Genomic DNA, 15,705 nt, shown 5'->3' on the forward strand with positions numbered 1-15,705 from the left:
AGGGGCCCTGAAAGTCACAAAGCCTATTTTTATAGGGCCATCAGACGGCCTTTCCTATTCTTAAAGGGCCAGCAGTCAGCCCTATTCTTAGAGAGCCATCAGACTGCTATGCTTTGTTGTTCCCATTATTAAACAGTGGATCTTCTATACTATTCTTGCTTATGCAGTGTGTGGCAGAGCTGCCCAAAATTTGGATGCACCCCAATAACCCTTTGAAGAGACGTACAGGATGGCCTCCTGAAAACAATGTTCCCATTATAAGGAACTGGGTCTCCCATACTGTTTGCCTATGCAGTGATTGCAAGGGCTGTGAAAAATTTGGACTTACTCCAATGCCCCTTTGAAGAGATGTAGAGGAGGGCCTCATGAAAAAAGTTCACACTATTAGGAAGTGGGTCTCCCATAGTGTTTGCATAGGCGGTGAAACAATGGCTGCCAAAAATTTGGAGGAACTCCAATGTCCCTTGGAAGAGATGTAGAGGTCAGAGAGCCTCCTGAAAACAATGTTCCCATTATTGGGAAGTGGGTCTCCCATAGTTTTTTCCTATGCAGTGAATGCAAGGACTGCCAAAAATTTGGAGGCACTCCAATGCCCTTTGGAAGGGGCGTAGAGGTCAGAGGGCCTTCTGAAAACAATGTTCCCAATATTAGGATGTGGGTCTCCCATAGTGTTTTCCTATGCAGTGAATGCAAGGGCTGTGAAAAATTTGGAGGAACGCCAGTGCCCCTTAGAAGAGATGTAGAGGAGCGCCTCATGAAAAAAGTTCACACTATTAGGAAGTGGGTCTCCCATAGTGTTTGCATAGGCGGTGAAACAATGGCTGCCAAATATTTGGAGGAACTCCAATGTCCCTTGGAAGAGATGTAGAGGTCAGAGAGCCTCCTGAAAACAATGTTCCTATTATTAAGAAGTGGGTCTCCCATAGTGTTTGCATATGCAGTGAATGCAAGGGCTGTCAAAAATTCAGAGGAACTCCAATGCCCCTTAGCAGAGACGTAGAGTTCATAGGGCCTCCTGAAAACAATGTTCCCATTATTAGGAAGTGGGTCTCCCATAGTGTTTTCCTATGCAGTGAATGCAAGGGCTGCCAAAAATTTGGAGGCACTCCAATGCCCTTTGGAAGAGACGTAGAGGTCAGAGGGCCTCCTGAAAACAATGTTCCCAATATTAGGATGTGGGTCTCCCATAGTGTTTTCCTATGCAGTGAATGCAAGGGCTGCCAAACATTTGGATGAATGCCATTGCCCCTTGGAAGAGATGTAGAGGTCAGAGGGTCACCTGAAAACTGGAATCTGAACTGAATACCAATGACCTTGTTGATACCGATAGTCAACAACTGCCCTCTTCTGCCCACAAATCCTTCCCAACATCTGCAGGGCAGAGTTGTAACGTGAGGTGACATCACACACCAGTCGTTGAGCCGGAAGCTGCAGACGTTGCAGATGCACGGCAATGGAGGCAAAAGCTGTAGCTGACTTTCTAAAATGGGCACCAAGGTGGTGTACTTTGACATGCAAATCTGGCAGCTCAGGCTAGGTTTTGAGAAACCACTAAACCACGAGGTTAAGCACATGGGACAGGCATGGTACGTGTGTGAGCTCGCCTCAGAGCACCCACCAGGTTCCGGACATAATCACACACAAAAAATACAAAAAACTTTGGCACTCAAAACAAGCATTTATTTGTTTGACATTATATTGGAGGCAAAAAAAAGGAATTAAAAAAAAATAAGAAGACTCAACCCTTACGGATACAATTCTCTGATGCTGGAAAAAGCAAAAAATATGAAACAAAAAAATGATCATTGGGAAGACAGATAATAATCAAAACGACGTTTCAGCTTAGCTCAGCCTTTTTCAAGTATAAATCTGAATATTGAAGGATCAGTATAAGCTAGTATTCAGTAATGTCAAGAATAACACACTAACATCCGCATGGCTACATGGTTAAGGCAGCTTTCTCCTAGCTCCCTTCCCTTTGGGGTGTATTGTACACAGAGCACTTATTCTTGACATTACTGGACACCAGCTTATACTGATCTTTCAATACTCAGATAATCAGATCACCTGCATGTAGCAGAAATGCTCATTTGCTATGAGCGCTGACCACCGAGCAGTGTTCATAGCAATCTGGCTATGACAACCAGGTCTGCTGGAGACATCTGGTTGTCATGCCAAATCATCAGTAACCCACAATCACGTGACGGGGTGACCGATGGGTGGGATTTCCTTTGTGTGTGACGGAAGCGTTAGTTAAATGCCACTGTCAGAGATTTACAGCGGCATTTAACTAGTTAACAGCCGGGGTGGATTGCGATTCCACTTGCGGCTGTTGCAGGCACATGTCCGCTGTATACAGTACAGACCAAAAGTTTGGAAACACCTTCTCATCTAAAGATTTTTCTGTATTTTCATGACTTTGAAAATTGTACATTCACACTGAAGGCATCAACACTATTAATTAACAGATGTGGAATTATATACTTAACAAAAAAGTGTGAAACAACTGAAATTATGTCTTATATTCTAGGTTCTTCAAAGTAGTTGCCTTTTGCTTTGATAACTGCTTTGCACACTCTTGGCATTCTCTTGATGAGCTTCAAGAGGTAGTCACCGGGAATGGTTTTCACTTCACAGGTGTGCCCTGTCAGGTTGAATAAGTGGGATTTCTTGCCTTATAAATGGGGTTGGGACCATCAGTTGTGTTGTTCAGAAGTCTGCTGGATACACAGCTGATAGTCCTACTGAATAGACTGTTAGAATTTGTATTATGGCAAGAAAAAAGCAGCTAAGTAAAGAAAAACAAGTGGCCATCATTACTTTAAGAAATGAAGGTCAGTCAGACTGAAAAATTGGGAAAATTTTTAGTGTCCCCAAGTGCAGTGGCAAAAACCATGAAGTGCTACAAAGAAACTGGCTCACATGATGACAGCCCCAGGAAGAAAGACCAAGAGTCACCTCTGCTTCTGAGGATAAGTTTATCCGAGTCACCAGCCTCAGAAATCTCAGGTTAACAGCAGCTCAGATTAGAGACCAGGTCAATGCCACACAGAGTTCTAGCAGCAGACACATCTCTACAGCAACTGTTAAGAGGAGACTTTGTGCAGTAGGCCTTCATGGTAAAATAGCTGCTAGGAAACTACTGCTTAGGACATGCAACAAGCAGAAGAGACTTTTTTGGGCTAAAGAACACAAGGAATGGACATTAGACCAGTAGAAATCTGTGCTTTGGTCTGATGAGTCCAAATTTGAGATCTTTAGTTCCTACCACCGTGTATTTGTGTGACGCAGAAAAGGTGAACGGATGGACTCTACATGCCTGGTTCCCACCGTGAAGCATGGAGGAGGAGGTGTGATGGTGTGGGGGTGCTTTGCTGGTGACACTGTTGGGGATTTATTCAAAATTGAATTCATACTGAACCAGCATGGCTACCACAGCATCTTGCAGCGGCATGCTATTCCATCCGGTTTGCGTTTAGTTGGACCATCATTTATTTTTCAACAGGACAATGACCCCAAACACACCTCCAGGGTGTGTAAGGGCTATTTGACCAAGAAGGAGAGTAATGGGGTGCTACGCCAGATAACCTGGCCTCCACAGTCACCAGACCTGAACCCAATCGAGATGGTTTGGGGTGAGCTGGACCGCAGAGTGAAGGCAAAAGGGCCAACAAGTGCTAAGCATCTTTGGGAACTCCTTCAAGATTGTTGGAAGACCATTCCCGGTGACTACCTCTTGAAGCTCATCAAGAGAATGCCAAGAGTGTGCAAAGCAGTCATCAAAGCAAAAGGTGGCTACTTTGAATAACCTAGAATATAAGACATATTTTCAGTTGTTTCACACTTTTTTGTTAAGTATATAATTCCACATGTGTTAATTCATAGTTTTGATGCCTTCAGTGTGAATGTACAATTTTCGTAGTCATGAAAATACAGAAAAATCTTTAAATGAGAAGGTGTGTCCAAACTTTTGGTCTGTACTGCATATAAGCTGTCATGTGATCAGAAAGGTGTGGGATTAGCACTGGAGCCCGCACCAAATGGGGGGAGTCCGACAACGGCTTACTAATACGCCTGATGTCGGAAAGGGGTTAAATGTGCATGTTTGTTTTTGCACACCAGTTTTACTAGTCCAATTTGCTTCTATGGTGAGGTCACTTTGGCATTACTAAGGGCTCTTTCACACGTTAGTGTCTCTGGTACGTGTGATGACAATTTTCACACGCACTAGACACACTAGTTGTGCTCAAAAGTTTACATACCCCAGCAGAATTTTTGTTTTCTTGGCTTTTTTAGAGAACATGAATGATAACACCAAATCTTGAAACACGCAAGAGTCTGTCTGGATCCCAGAAACTCACTCAGATTTTATGCACACACACTGATTACAAGCAAACAAGTTACAGGTGAGGATGCTGCCTTTAATAGCCATTCAAACCCATTTGTGTGAAATTCTGTGCAAGTTATCAGGTCAAAATCACCAACTTTAAAAATGATGATTTAAAAAGAGAAAACACAGTAGTTTGACAATAAATGGCTTCACCCAACCACTGACCATGAATGGAGTAAAAGTTTTGGTGTTATCATTCATATTCTCTGAAAAAAGGCCAAGAAAGCAAAAATTCTGCCTGGGTATGTAAACTTTTGAGCACAACTGTAGATCCATTCAAGTGAATGGGTCTGCGCACATGTCTGTGTGTTTCCACAGACGGTGTGTCTGAGGGCAAAACACAGTGACATATTCCATTTTTAGCAGTAGCACGGGCCTGCAAAACATTCAATACATGTGCAAAATGATGACACAAGATGACAAGCGTATTGGAGCCTGTGAATCCGAGGTACTGTTCACACTATTCCCCATCACCAGGTGCTGAAGACAGCTCCTCCGATCAGCGCAAGCAGGGGACAATGTTGAGAGTTATATTCAAGTGTAAAAGTAAGAATAAAACAAAAAATCACATTATACTCACCTTAACAGCTAATCCCCTTCCTTAATCCCTGTCCGAAGTTAAAAGTTTAACTCAGTCACAGGTGTTGGCTGATGGGACTACTACTCCCATCAGCCTACACTTGCTGTTGCAGAAAACAAAAAGAGCAGAAGAGATTATGGGAGTATTCATCAGCCGGCACCTGCGCTATAAATAAATAAATACATGGGTTTCCCTGTATTTTTGATAACCAGCCAATCAAAACTCACAGCTGGGAGCTGCAGCCTTCAGCTGTCAGCTTTAGCAAGGCTGGTTATCAGGAATAGGGGGTCCCCACTCCATTTTTAAAATAATTCTCAGGCTGCTAAGGGACCATGCATATTTCCCCCCAGCCTAAAAACCGAAGCCTGCATCCACCACAGAAAAGGTGCATCTATTACATGCACCAATTCTGTCTTATGGACTAACAGGCATCTATAAGACACCTATCCATTAATAATCTTATAGTTATATTGTAAATAAACACACAGAGAGTATAAAATCCTTTATTTGAAATAAAAAAACACACTTTTACTTTTTTATTTAAAAATAATAAACACAGTTATACTCATACTCACCTTATGCCGATTCTATTGAAGCCATCGTCTCCTGTGAAAAAGCAAAAATAAAAAACAACAATATCCCTCACCTCTCCGATGTTCTGTCCCACGAAGTAATCCATGTTTGCGATAGTTTTCAACCTGGACTATGCCGAGAGGCAACGTTCCAGGCTGAAAACTACTGGAGAATAAGCCGCTGCCAGCACAGCGTCAGTGACCAGCAGTGACTTTTCCAGCACTTTGAACACATTTTATAAGTGGTCATAAACTTGTAAATAACTCAAGAAAGAATAAAGTTATGGTAAAACCAAGCACACCATTGTTTTTCTTGTGAAATTCTCAATAAGATTGATGTGTCACATGACCCTCTTCCCATTGAAAAAAATAAAGTTGGATCCAAAATGGCCAACTTCAAAATGGCCGCCATGGTCACCACCCATCTTGAAAAATTTTCCCCCTCCCATCTACTAATGTGCCACAAACAGGAAGTTGATATCACCAACCATTCCCATTTTATTTAGGTGTATTCATATAAATGGCCTACCTTGCATATTGAAAAATCTGTAAATTTCAGTTTTTACACCTGCTGCTGAAGCCTCATAATAGGCTGATACTTCCTATAGAGATCATTTTTCAGCAATGTCCTTATCATCACAGGTAGAGTTGCTTTGAAAGGTAACACTGCTATTATAAAGCTGTAGATGCATAACACCATGTCACTGCAGGATTCTAGCATAACAAAATTTGACAGATGATCTTCGGTAACAATCAACTCCGAAAGAGAAATGAGAGTATTATTTAATGCAGAAAAATTCATTGAAGCACATCATTATTGTGTTGATGATGATCACCAGAAACATTCTTGATCTATCATTGCACCTTCATAGGTTTTTATACACTGTAAGGGCCTGTGCACACATTGTAAATTTGTTGCTTTTTTCCTGTGCAGATTTGTCACAAACCCTGAAGGGTTTCCTGATGCCAGCAAAATGAATGATAATCATGACATCTCAAGCACATATTGTTTATGTGTGACTTGCAGATTTGGTGCAGATTTAAATCTGCTGCATGTCAATTCTTTCAAAATTCTTGCTGCAGATTTCCACACATGGTAATCAGTGGGGAAAAATCTGCACCAAAAGCCCATGTGAAAAACTCATAAAAAATGCACCAAAAACACATAAAAAATAGTGATGAGCGAGTGTACTCGGTGCTGGGGGTGGTCCCCGAGTGATTGTAACTGCTTGGAGATTTAGTTTTTGTTGAAGCAGCTGCACGATTTACAGCTGCTAGCCAGCCTGAGGTCATGTGGGGGTTGCCTGGTTGCCAGGGAATCCCGACATGTATTCAAGCTGTCTATCAGCTGTAAATCATGCAGCTGAGGCTAGGAAAACTAAATCTCCGAGCAGTTACAAATACTCGGAGACCACCTCGGAAAACCCGAGCAACAAGTACACTCGCTCATCACTAGTGTTGAGCGATACCGTCCGATACTTGAAAGTATCGGTATCGGAAAGTATCGGCCGATACCGGCAAAGTATCGGATCTAATCCGATACCGATACCCGATACCAATACAAGTCAATGGGACTCATGTATCGGACGGTATTCCTGATGGTTCCCAGGGTCTGAAGGAGAGGAAACTCTCCTTCAGGCCCTGGGAACCATATTAATGTGTAAAATAAAGAATTAAAATAAAAAATATTGCTATACTCACCTCTCCGACGCAGCCTGGACTTCAGCGAGGGAACCGGCAGCGCTGTTTGCTTAAAATTCGCGCTTTAACTTCCTTACTTGAAGTCCCGGCTTGTGATTGGTCGCGCGCCGCCCATGTGACCGCGACGTGACCAATCACAGCAAGCCGTGACGTAATTTTAGGTCCTTTAGGATTTTAAAATTACGTTCCGGCGTTGTGATTGGTTGCGTCGCGGTCACATGGGCGACGCGACCAATCACAAGCCGTGACGTCACGGGAGGCAGGAGATGCGCGCATTTTAAAATGCGCGCGTGTCCTGCCTCCCGTGACGTCACGGCTTGTGATTGGTCGCGTCGCCCATGTGACCGCGACGCAACCAATCACAACGCCGGAACGTAATTTTAAAATCCTGAAGGACCTAAAATTACGTCACGGCTTGCTGTGATTGGTTGCGTCGCGGTCACATGGGCGACGCGACCAATCACAAGCCGTGACGTCACGGGAGGCAGGACACGCGCGCATTTTAAAATGCGCGCGTCTCCTGCCTCCCGTGACGTCACGGCTTGTGATTGGTCGCGTCGCCCATGTGACCGCGACGCAACAAATCACAACGCCGGAACGTAATTTTAAAATCCTGAAGGACCTAAAATTACGTCACGGCTTGCTGTGATTGGTTGCGTCGCGGTCACATGGGCGACGCGAACAATCACAAGCCGTGACGTCACGGGAGGCAGGACACGCGCGCATTTTAAAATTTTAAAATGGGCGCGTGTCCAGCCTCCCGGCTTGTGATTGGTTGACCGCGGCGCAACCAATCACAAGCCGGGACGTCACGGGAGGCTGGACACGCGCCCATTTTAAAATGCGCGCGTGTCCAGCCTCCCGTGACGTCACGGCTTGTGATTGGTTAATGGCGGCCATGTTGCCGGGACGCGGACCAATCACAAAGCCGGGACGTAATTTTAAAATCCTTAAGGACCTGAAATTACGTCACGGCTTGCTGTGATTGGTTGCGTCTCCCATGTGACTGCGACGCAACCAATCACAACGCCGGAACGTAATTTTAAAATCCTGAAGGACCTGAAATTACGTCACGGCTTGCTGTGATTGGTTGCGTCCCAGTCACATGGGTGGCACGCAACCAATCACAAGCCGGGACTCACGTAAAGGAAAGAAAAGCGCGAATTTTAAACAAAGAACGCTGCCGCTTCCCTCGGTAAGGTGCAGGCTGCGTCGGAGAGGTGAGTATAGCAATATTTTTTATTTTAATTCTCTCTTTTACACATTTTTACATTAATGTTGTTTCGATACCGATACCCGATATCACAAAAATATCGGATCTCGGTATCGGAATTCCGATACAGCAAGTATCGGCCGATACCCGATACTTGCAGTATCGGAATGCTCAACACTAGTTTCTACTAAATTCATTATTTTATTTGCAATTACACATGTTTTCACCTGATTTATCAGTTTTTACTTTTTAAAGAGTTGCGGAATTTGGCTAATCTCCACTGGTGATTATTTGAGTTCACCAGTATATTGGCACAATTTTTATGATATTTTGCCAAACATTCAATTTTTGGATCTAGATTGAAAAAAACAGTTCAAGATTGAAAAAAAGACCATTTTAACTTTGCACCAAATTAATTAATCTTGTACTCTATTTTGAAAAATTTGGCTCTATAATCGTCAACTAAGATTACTTTAAAAAATCATAAATGATGAATCATGGTTAGTTGCTCATTTAAGGTATAAAGGAAAGCTTTTTTGACAATTATACTAGTAGGGGCATCCCAACCAATATTCAGAAACTGAGACATTAAGGTATTTATAAAGAAAGAAGCCTTTCTATAATACTTTAAAAATTTCTGTTTGTAGAGAGATTACTGCGTTAGTTAGAAGTTAAATTATGCCATCGGAATAAAGGATGATTTTGTGGCCATACCTATAAACCCTAAATTCTGGAATTTGATTTTACCAATTCTATCAAAGTTTAAATCTTCAGGATAAAATTGAAGTGCAAGATAAATAATCAAGTTGTGTTCTGTATTTTCTAATGGTACTAACATGCACCTTCAGGTATCAAATGTACGGAGAATTGAGCCAACATAATAGATATTGCCTAGTAATCCAAACTGGTCTAAAGTAACCATACAGAAAATGTATCACAATTTTTTTAATGTTTTGTATTTATGCAAAACTATTTGTTCATAACTATTTAAAATTAACTATCAAAATATAAAACTAATAAACCATTATGGAAAATGTGATTAACCCCTTTCTGACATCTGACGTACGTCATATGCGATCGGCCGCGCTCACGGGGGGAGCGCGGCTGATCGCGGCCGGGTGTCAGCTGCCTATCGCAGCTGACATCCGGCACTATGTGCCAGGAGCGGTCACGGACCGCCCCCGGCACATTATTCCCCCGGACCACACCGCGATCAAACATGATCGCGGTGTACCGGCGGTACAGGGAAGCATCGCGCAGGGAGGGGGCTCCCTGCGGGCTTCCCTGAGACGATCGGTACAAGGTGATGTACTCACCTTGTACCGAGCGTCTTCTCCCTGCAGTCCCCGGATCCAAAATGGCCGCGGGGCTGCATCCGGGTCCTGCAGGGAGTACTTCCGGGTCAGGGTCCGGAGCCGGCTGCAGAGCAGCCTGCTCCGATGAAAGTAAGATCGCCCATCTGACAGAGTGCTGTGCAAACTGTCAGATGGGCGATCTGTGATGTCCCCCCCTGGGACAAAGTAAAAAAGTTAAAAACAAAAATTTCCACAAGTGTAAAAAAAAAAAAAAAAAATTCCTAAATAAAGAAAAAATATATATATATTATTCCCATAAATACATTTCTTTATCTAAAAAAAACAATAAAAGTACACATATTTAGTATCGCCGCGTCCGTAATGACCCAACCTATAAAACTGTCCCACTAGTTAACCCCTTCAGTGAACACCGTAAGAAAAAAAAAAAACGAACCAAAAAACAACGCTTTATTATCATACCGCTGAACAAAAAGTGGAATAACACGCGATCAAAAAGACGGATATAAATAAGCATGGTACCGCTGAAAACGTCATCTTGTCCTTCAAAAAACGAGCCGCCATACAGTATCATAAGCAAAAAAATAAAAAAGTTATAGTTCTCAGAATAAAGCGATGCCAAAATAATTATTTTTTCTATAAAATAGCTTTTATCGTATAAAAGCGCCAAAACATAAAAAAATGATATAAATGAGATATCGCTGTAATCGTACTGACCCGAAGAATAAAACTGCTTTATCAATTTTACCAAACGTGGAACGGTATAAACGCCTCCCCCAAAAGAAATTCATGAATAGCTGGTTTTTGGTCATTCTGCCTCACAAAAATCGAAATAAAAAGTAATCAAAAACTGTCACGTGTCCGAAAATGTTACCAATAAAAACGTTAACTCGTCCCACAAAAAACATGACCTCACATAACTCTGTGGACCAAAATATGGAAAAATTATAGGTCTCAAAATTAGATAACGCAAAAAATATTTTTTGCAATAAAAAGCGTCTTTCAGTGTGTGACGGCTGCCAATCATAAAAATCCGCTAAAAAAACTGCTATAAAAGTAAATCAAACCCCCCTTCATCACCCCCTTAGATAGCGAAAAATAAAAAAATTTAAAAAATGTATTTATTTCCATTTTCCCATTAGGGCTAGGGTTAGGGTTAGGGCTAGGGTTAGGGTTAGGGCTAGGGTTAGAGCTAGGGTTAGGGTTAGGGTTAGGGCTAGGGTTAGGGCTAGGGTTAGAGCTAGGGTTAGGGTTAGGGCTAGGGTTAGGGTTAGGGTTAGGGTTAGAGCTAGGGTTAGGGCTAGGGTTAGGGTTAGAGCTAGGGTTAGGGTTAGGGCTAGGGTTAGGGCTAGGGTTGGGGCTAGGGTTGGGGCTAAAGTTAGGATTAGGGTTGGGGCTAAAGTTAGGGTTAGGGTTTGGATTACATATACGGTTGGGATTAGGGTTGGGATTAGAGTTAGGGGTGTGTCAGGGTTAGGGGTGTGGTTAGGGTTACCGTTGGGATTAGGGTTAGGGGTGTGTTTGGATTAGGGTTTCAGGTAGAATTGGGGGGTTTCCACTGTTTAGGCACACCAGGGGCTCTAGAAACGCGACATGGCATCCGATCTCAATTCCAGCCAATTCTGCGTTGAAAAAGTAAAACAGTGCTCCTTCCCTTCCGAGCTCTCCCGTGCGCCCAAACAGGGGTTTACCCCAACATATGGGGTATCAGAGTACTCGGGACAAATTGGACAACAACTTTTGGGGTAAAAGTTCTCTTGTTATCCTTGGGAAAATAAAAATTTGGGGGGCTAAAAATCATTTTTGTGGGAAAAAAAAAGGATTTTTTATTTTCACGGCTCTGCGTTGTAAACTGTAGTGAAACACTTGGGGGTTCAAAGTTCTCACAACACATCTAGATAAGTTCCGTAGGAGGTCTAGTTTCCAATATGTGGTCACTTGTGGGGGGTTTCTACTGTTTGGGTACATCAGGGGCTCTGCAAATGCAACGTGACGCCTGCAGACCAATCCATCTAAGTCTGCATTCCAAATGGCGCTCCTTCCCTTCCGAGCTCTGCCAAGCGCCCAAACAGTGGTTCCCCCTCACATATGGGGTATCAGCGTACTCAGGACAAATTGGACAACTTTTGGTGTCCAATTTATCCTGTTACCCTTGTGAAAATACAAAACTGGGGGCTAAAAAATCATTTTTGTGGAAAAAAAAGAATTTTTATTTTCACGGCTCTGCGTTATAAATTGTAGTGAAACACTTGGGGGTTCAAAGTTCTCACAACACATCTAGATAAGTTCCTTAGGAGGTCTATTTTCCAATATGGGATCACTTGTGGGGGTTTCTACTGTTTGGGTACATCAGAAGCTCTGCAAATGCAACGTGACGCCTGCAGACCAATCCATCTAAGTCTGCATTCCAAATGGCGCTGCTTCCCTTCCGAGCTCTGCCATGCGCCCAAACAGTGGTTCCCCCTCACATATGGGGTATCAGCGTACTCAGGACAAATTGGACAACAACGTTTGGTGTCCAATTTATCCTGTTACCCTTGTGAAAATACAAAACTGGGGGCTAAAAAATCATTTTTGTGGAAAAAAAAGAATTTTTATTTTCACGGCTCTGCGTTATAAACTGTAGTGAAACACTTGGGGGTTCAAAGTTCTCACAACACATCTAGATAAGTTCATTGGGAGGTCTAGTTTCCAATATGGGGTCACTTGTGGGGGGTTTGTACTGTTTGGGTACATCAGGGGCTCTGCAAATGCAACGTGACGCCTTCAGACCAATCCATCTAAGTCTGTATTCCAAATGGCGCTCCTTCCCTTCCGAGCTCTGCCAGGCGCCCAAACAGTGGTTCCCCCCCACATATGGGGTATCAGCGTACTCAGGACAAATTGCACAACAACTTTTGGTGTCCAATTTATCCTGTTACCCTTGTGAAAATACAAAACTGGGGGCTAAAAAATAATTTTTGTGAAAAAAAAAATAATTTTTATTTTCATGGCTCTGCGTTATAAACTGTAGTGAAACACTTGGGGGTTCAAAGCTCTCAAAACACATCTAGATAAGTTCCTTAGGGGGTCTACTTTCCAAAATGGTGTCACTTGTGGGGGGTTTCAATGTTTAGGCACATGAGGGGCTCTCCAAACCCAACATGGCGTCCCATCTCAATTCCAGTCAATTTTGCATTGAAAAGTAAAATGGCGCTCCTTTCCTTCCGAGCTCTGCCATGCGCCCAAACAGTGGTTTACCCCCACATATTGGGTATCAGCGTACTCAGGACAAATTGTACAACAACTTTTGGGGTCCATTTTCTCCTGTTACCCTTGGTAAAATAAAACAAATTGGAGCTGAAATAAATTTTGTGTGAAAAAAAGTTAAATGTTCATTTTTATTTAAACATTCCAAAAATTCCTGTGAACCACCTGAAGGGTTAATAAACTGCTTGAATGTGGTTTTGAGCACCTTGAGGGGTGCAGTTTTTAGAATGGTGTCACACTTGGTTATTTTCTATCATATTGACCCCTCAAAATGACTTCAAATGAGATGTGGTCCCTAAAAAAAAAGGTGTTGTAAAAATGAGAAATTTCTGGTCAAATTTTAACCCTTATAACTCCCTAACAAAAAAAAGGTTGTTTCCAAAATTGTGCTGATGTAAAGTAGACATGTGGGGAATGTTACTTATAAAGTATTTTGCGTGACATATCTCTGTGATTTAAGAGCATAAAAATTCAAAGTTGGAAAATTGCAAAATTTTCTAAATTTTTGCCAAATTTCCATTTTTTTCACAAATAAACGCAAGTTATATCGAATAAATTTTACCACTAACATGAAGTACAATATGTCACGAGAAAACAGTGTCAGAATCGCCAAGATCCGTTGAAGAGTTCCAGAGTTATAACCTCATAAAGGGACAGTGGTCAAAATTGTAAAAATTGGCCTGGTCATTAACGTGCAAACCACCCTTGGGGGTGAAGGGGTTAATAGAAAAATAGTCGAAATGCCAGAATTGATATTTTTCAGTCATCTCATCTTCCTATTAAGATGCAATAAAAAGCTAGCAAAACATCACTCACACATCCCCATCTGTTTAAAAACATATTAAACATATTAAGGCTGGGGTCACACATGGCGTAAGACAATACGCCACGTATTATACGTCCGTACTACGGCCGTAATACGGAGAAATGTTCCCAAAATAGTGATCCGTAGTCAGGGTGTGTCAGCGTATTTTGCGCATGGCATCCTCCGTATGTAATCCGTATGGCATCCGTACTGCGAGATTTTCGCGCAGGCTTGCAAAACCGACATCTAATGGATTTATGTGCTCAAATGTTCGGGAAAACATATATACAGTATATATATATATATGTCATTGTGACACATATATATATATTCTGTATTTAGATTTCAATCAGCGCGATATCTGTGAACAGCCGGTAATTCAATTGCCGGCTTTTCATTTCTCCTGCACAAACCCGACAGGATATGAGACATGGTTTACATACAGTAAACCATCTCATATCCCCCTTTTTTTTGCATATTCCACACTACTAATGTTAGTAGTGTGTATGTGCAAAATTTCTGCGCTGTAGCTGCTAAAATAAAGGGTTAAATGGCGGAAAAAATTGGCGTGGGCTCCCGCGCAATTTTCTCCGCCAGAGTGGTAAAGCCAGTGACTGAGGGCAGATATTAATAGCCAGGAGAGGGTCCATGGTTATTGGCCCCCCCGTGGCTAAAAACATCTGCCCCCAGCCACCCCAGAAAAGGCACATCTGGAAGATGCGCCTATTCTGGCACTTGGCCACTCTCTTCCCACTCCCTGTAGCGGTGGGATATGGGGTAATGAAGGGTTAATGCCACCTTGCTATTGAAAGGTGACATTAAGCCAGATTAATAATGGAGAGGCGTCAATTATGACACCTCTCCATTATTAATCCAATTGTAGGAAAGGGTTAAAAAACACACACACATGATTGAAAAGTATTTTAATGAAATAAACACAGCGGTTGTTGTAATAATTTATTGTTCTCTCAAATCCATTTGCAGTCCCTCGCTTGGCAACATAATAAACGCACAAGATACATACCTTCTGATGTACTGTCAGGTCCAACGATGTAATCCATCTGAAGGGGTTAACTAATATTACAGGCAGGAGCCCTGCTAAATGCAGCTGTGCTCCGTGCCTGTAATCCCCGGCGAATGAATGAAATGTAGGTCATTGACCTACATTTCATTCATTCGCGGTGAGGCGCCCTCTGGTGGATGTTCTCATGAACTGCAGCCTGGGAACTTTTTCCCACGCTCCAGGTCATATGAGGACATCCACCAGGGGGCGCATCACCGCGAATGAATGAAATGTAGGTCAATGACCTACATTTCATTCATTCGCCGGGGATTACAGGCACGGAGCACCGCTGCATTAGCAGGGCTCCTGCCTGTAATATTAGTTAACCCCTTCAGATGGATTACATCGTTGGACCTGACAGTACATCAGAAGGTATGTATCTTGTGCGTTTATTATGTTGCCAAGCGAGGGACTGCAAATGGATTTGAGAGAACAATAAATTATTACAACAACCGCTGTGTTTATTTCATTAAAATACTTTCCAATCATGTGTGTGTGTGTTTTTTAACCCTTTCCTACAATTGGATTAATAATGGATAGGTGTCATAATTGACGCCTCTCCATCATTAATCTGGCTTAATGTCACCTTCCAATAGCAAGGTGGCATTAACCCTTCATTACCCCATATCCCACCGCTACAGGGAGTGGGAAGAGAGTGGCCAAGTGCCAGAATAGGCGCATCTTCCAGATGTGCCTTTTCTGGGGTGGCTGGGGGCAGATGTTTGTAGCCACGGGGGGCCAATAACCATGGACCCTCTCCTGGCTATTAATATCTGCCCTCAGTCACTGGCTTTACCGCTCTGGCGGAGAAAATTGCGC

Source organism: Ranitomeya variabilis, chromosome 5 (assembly GCF_051348905.1).
Source record: "Ranitomeya variabilis isolate aRanVar5 chromosome 5, aRanVar5.hap1, whole genome shotgun sequence".
Classification (NCBI taxonomy): Eukaryota; Metazoa; Chordata; class Amphibia; order Anura; family Dendrobatidae; genus Ranitomeya; species Ranitomeya variabilis.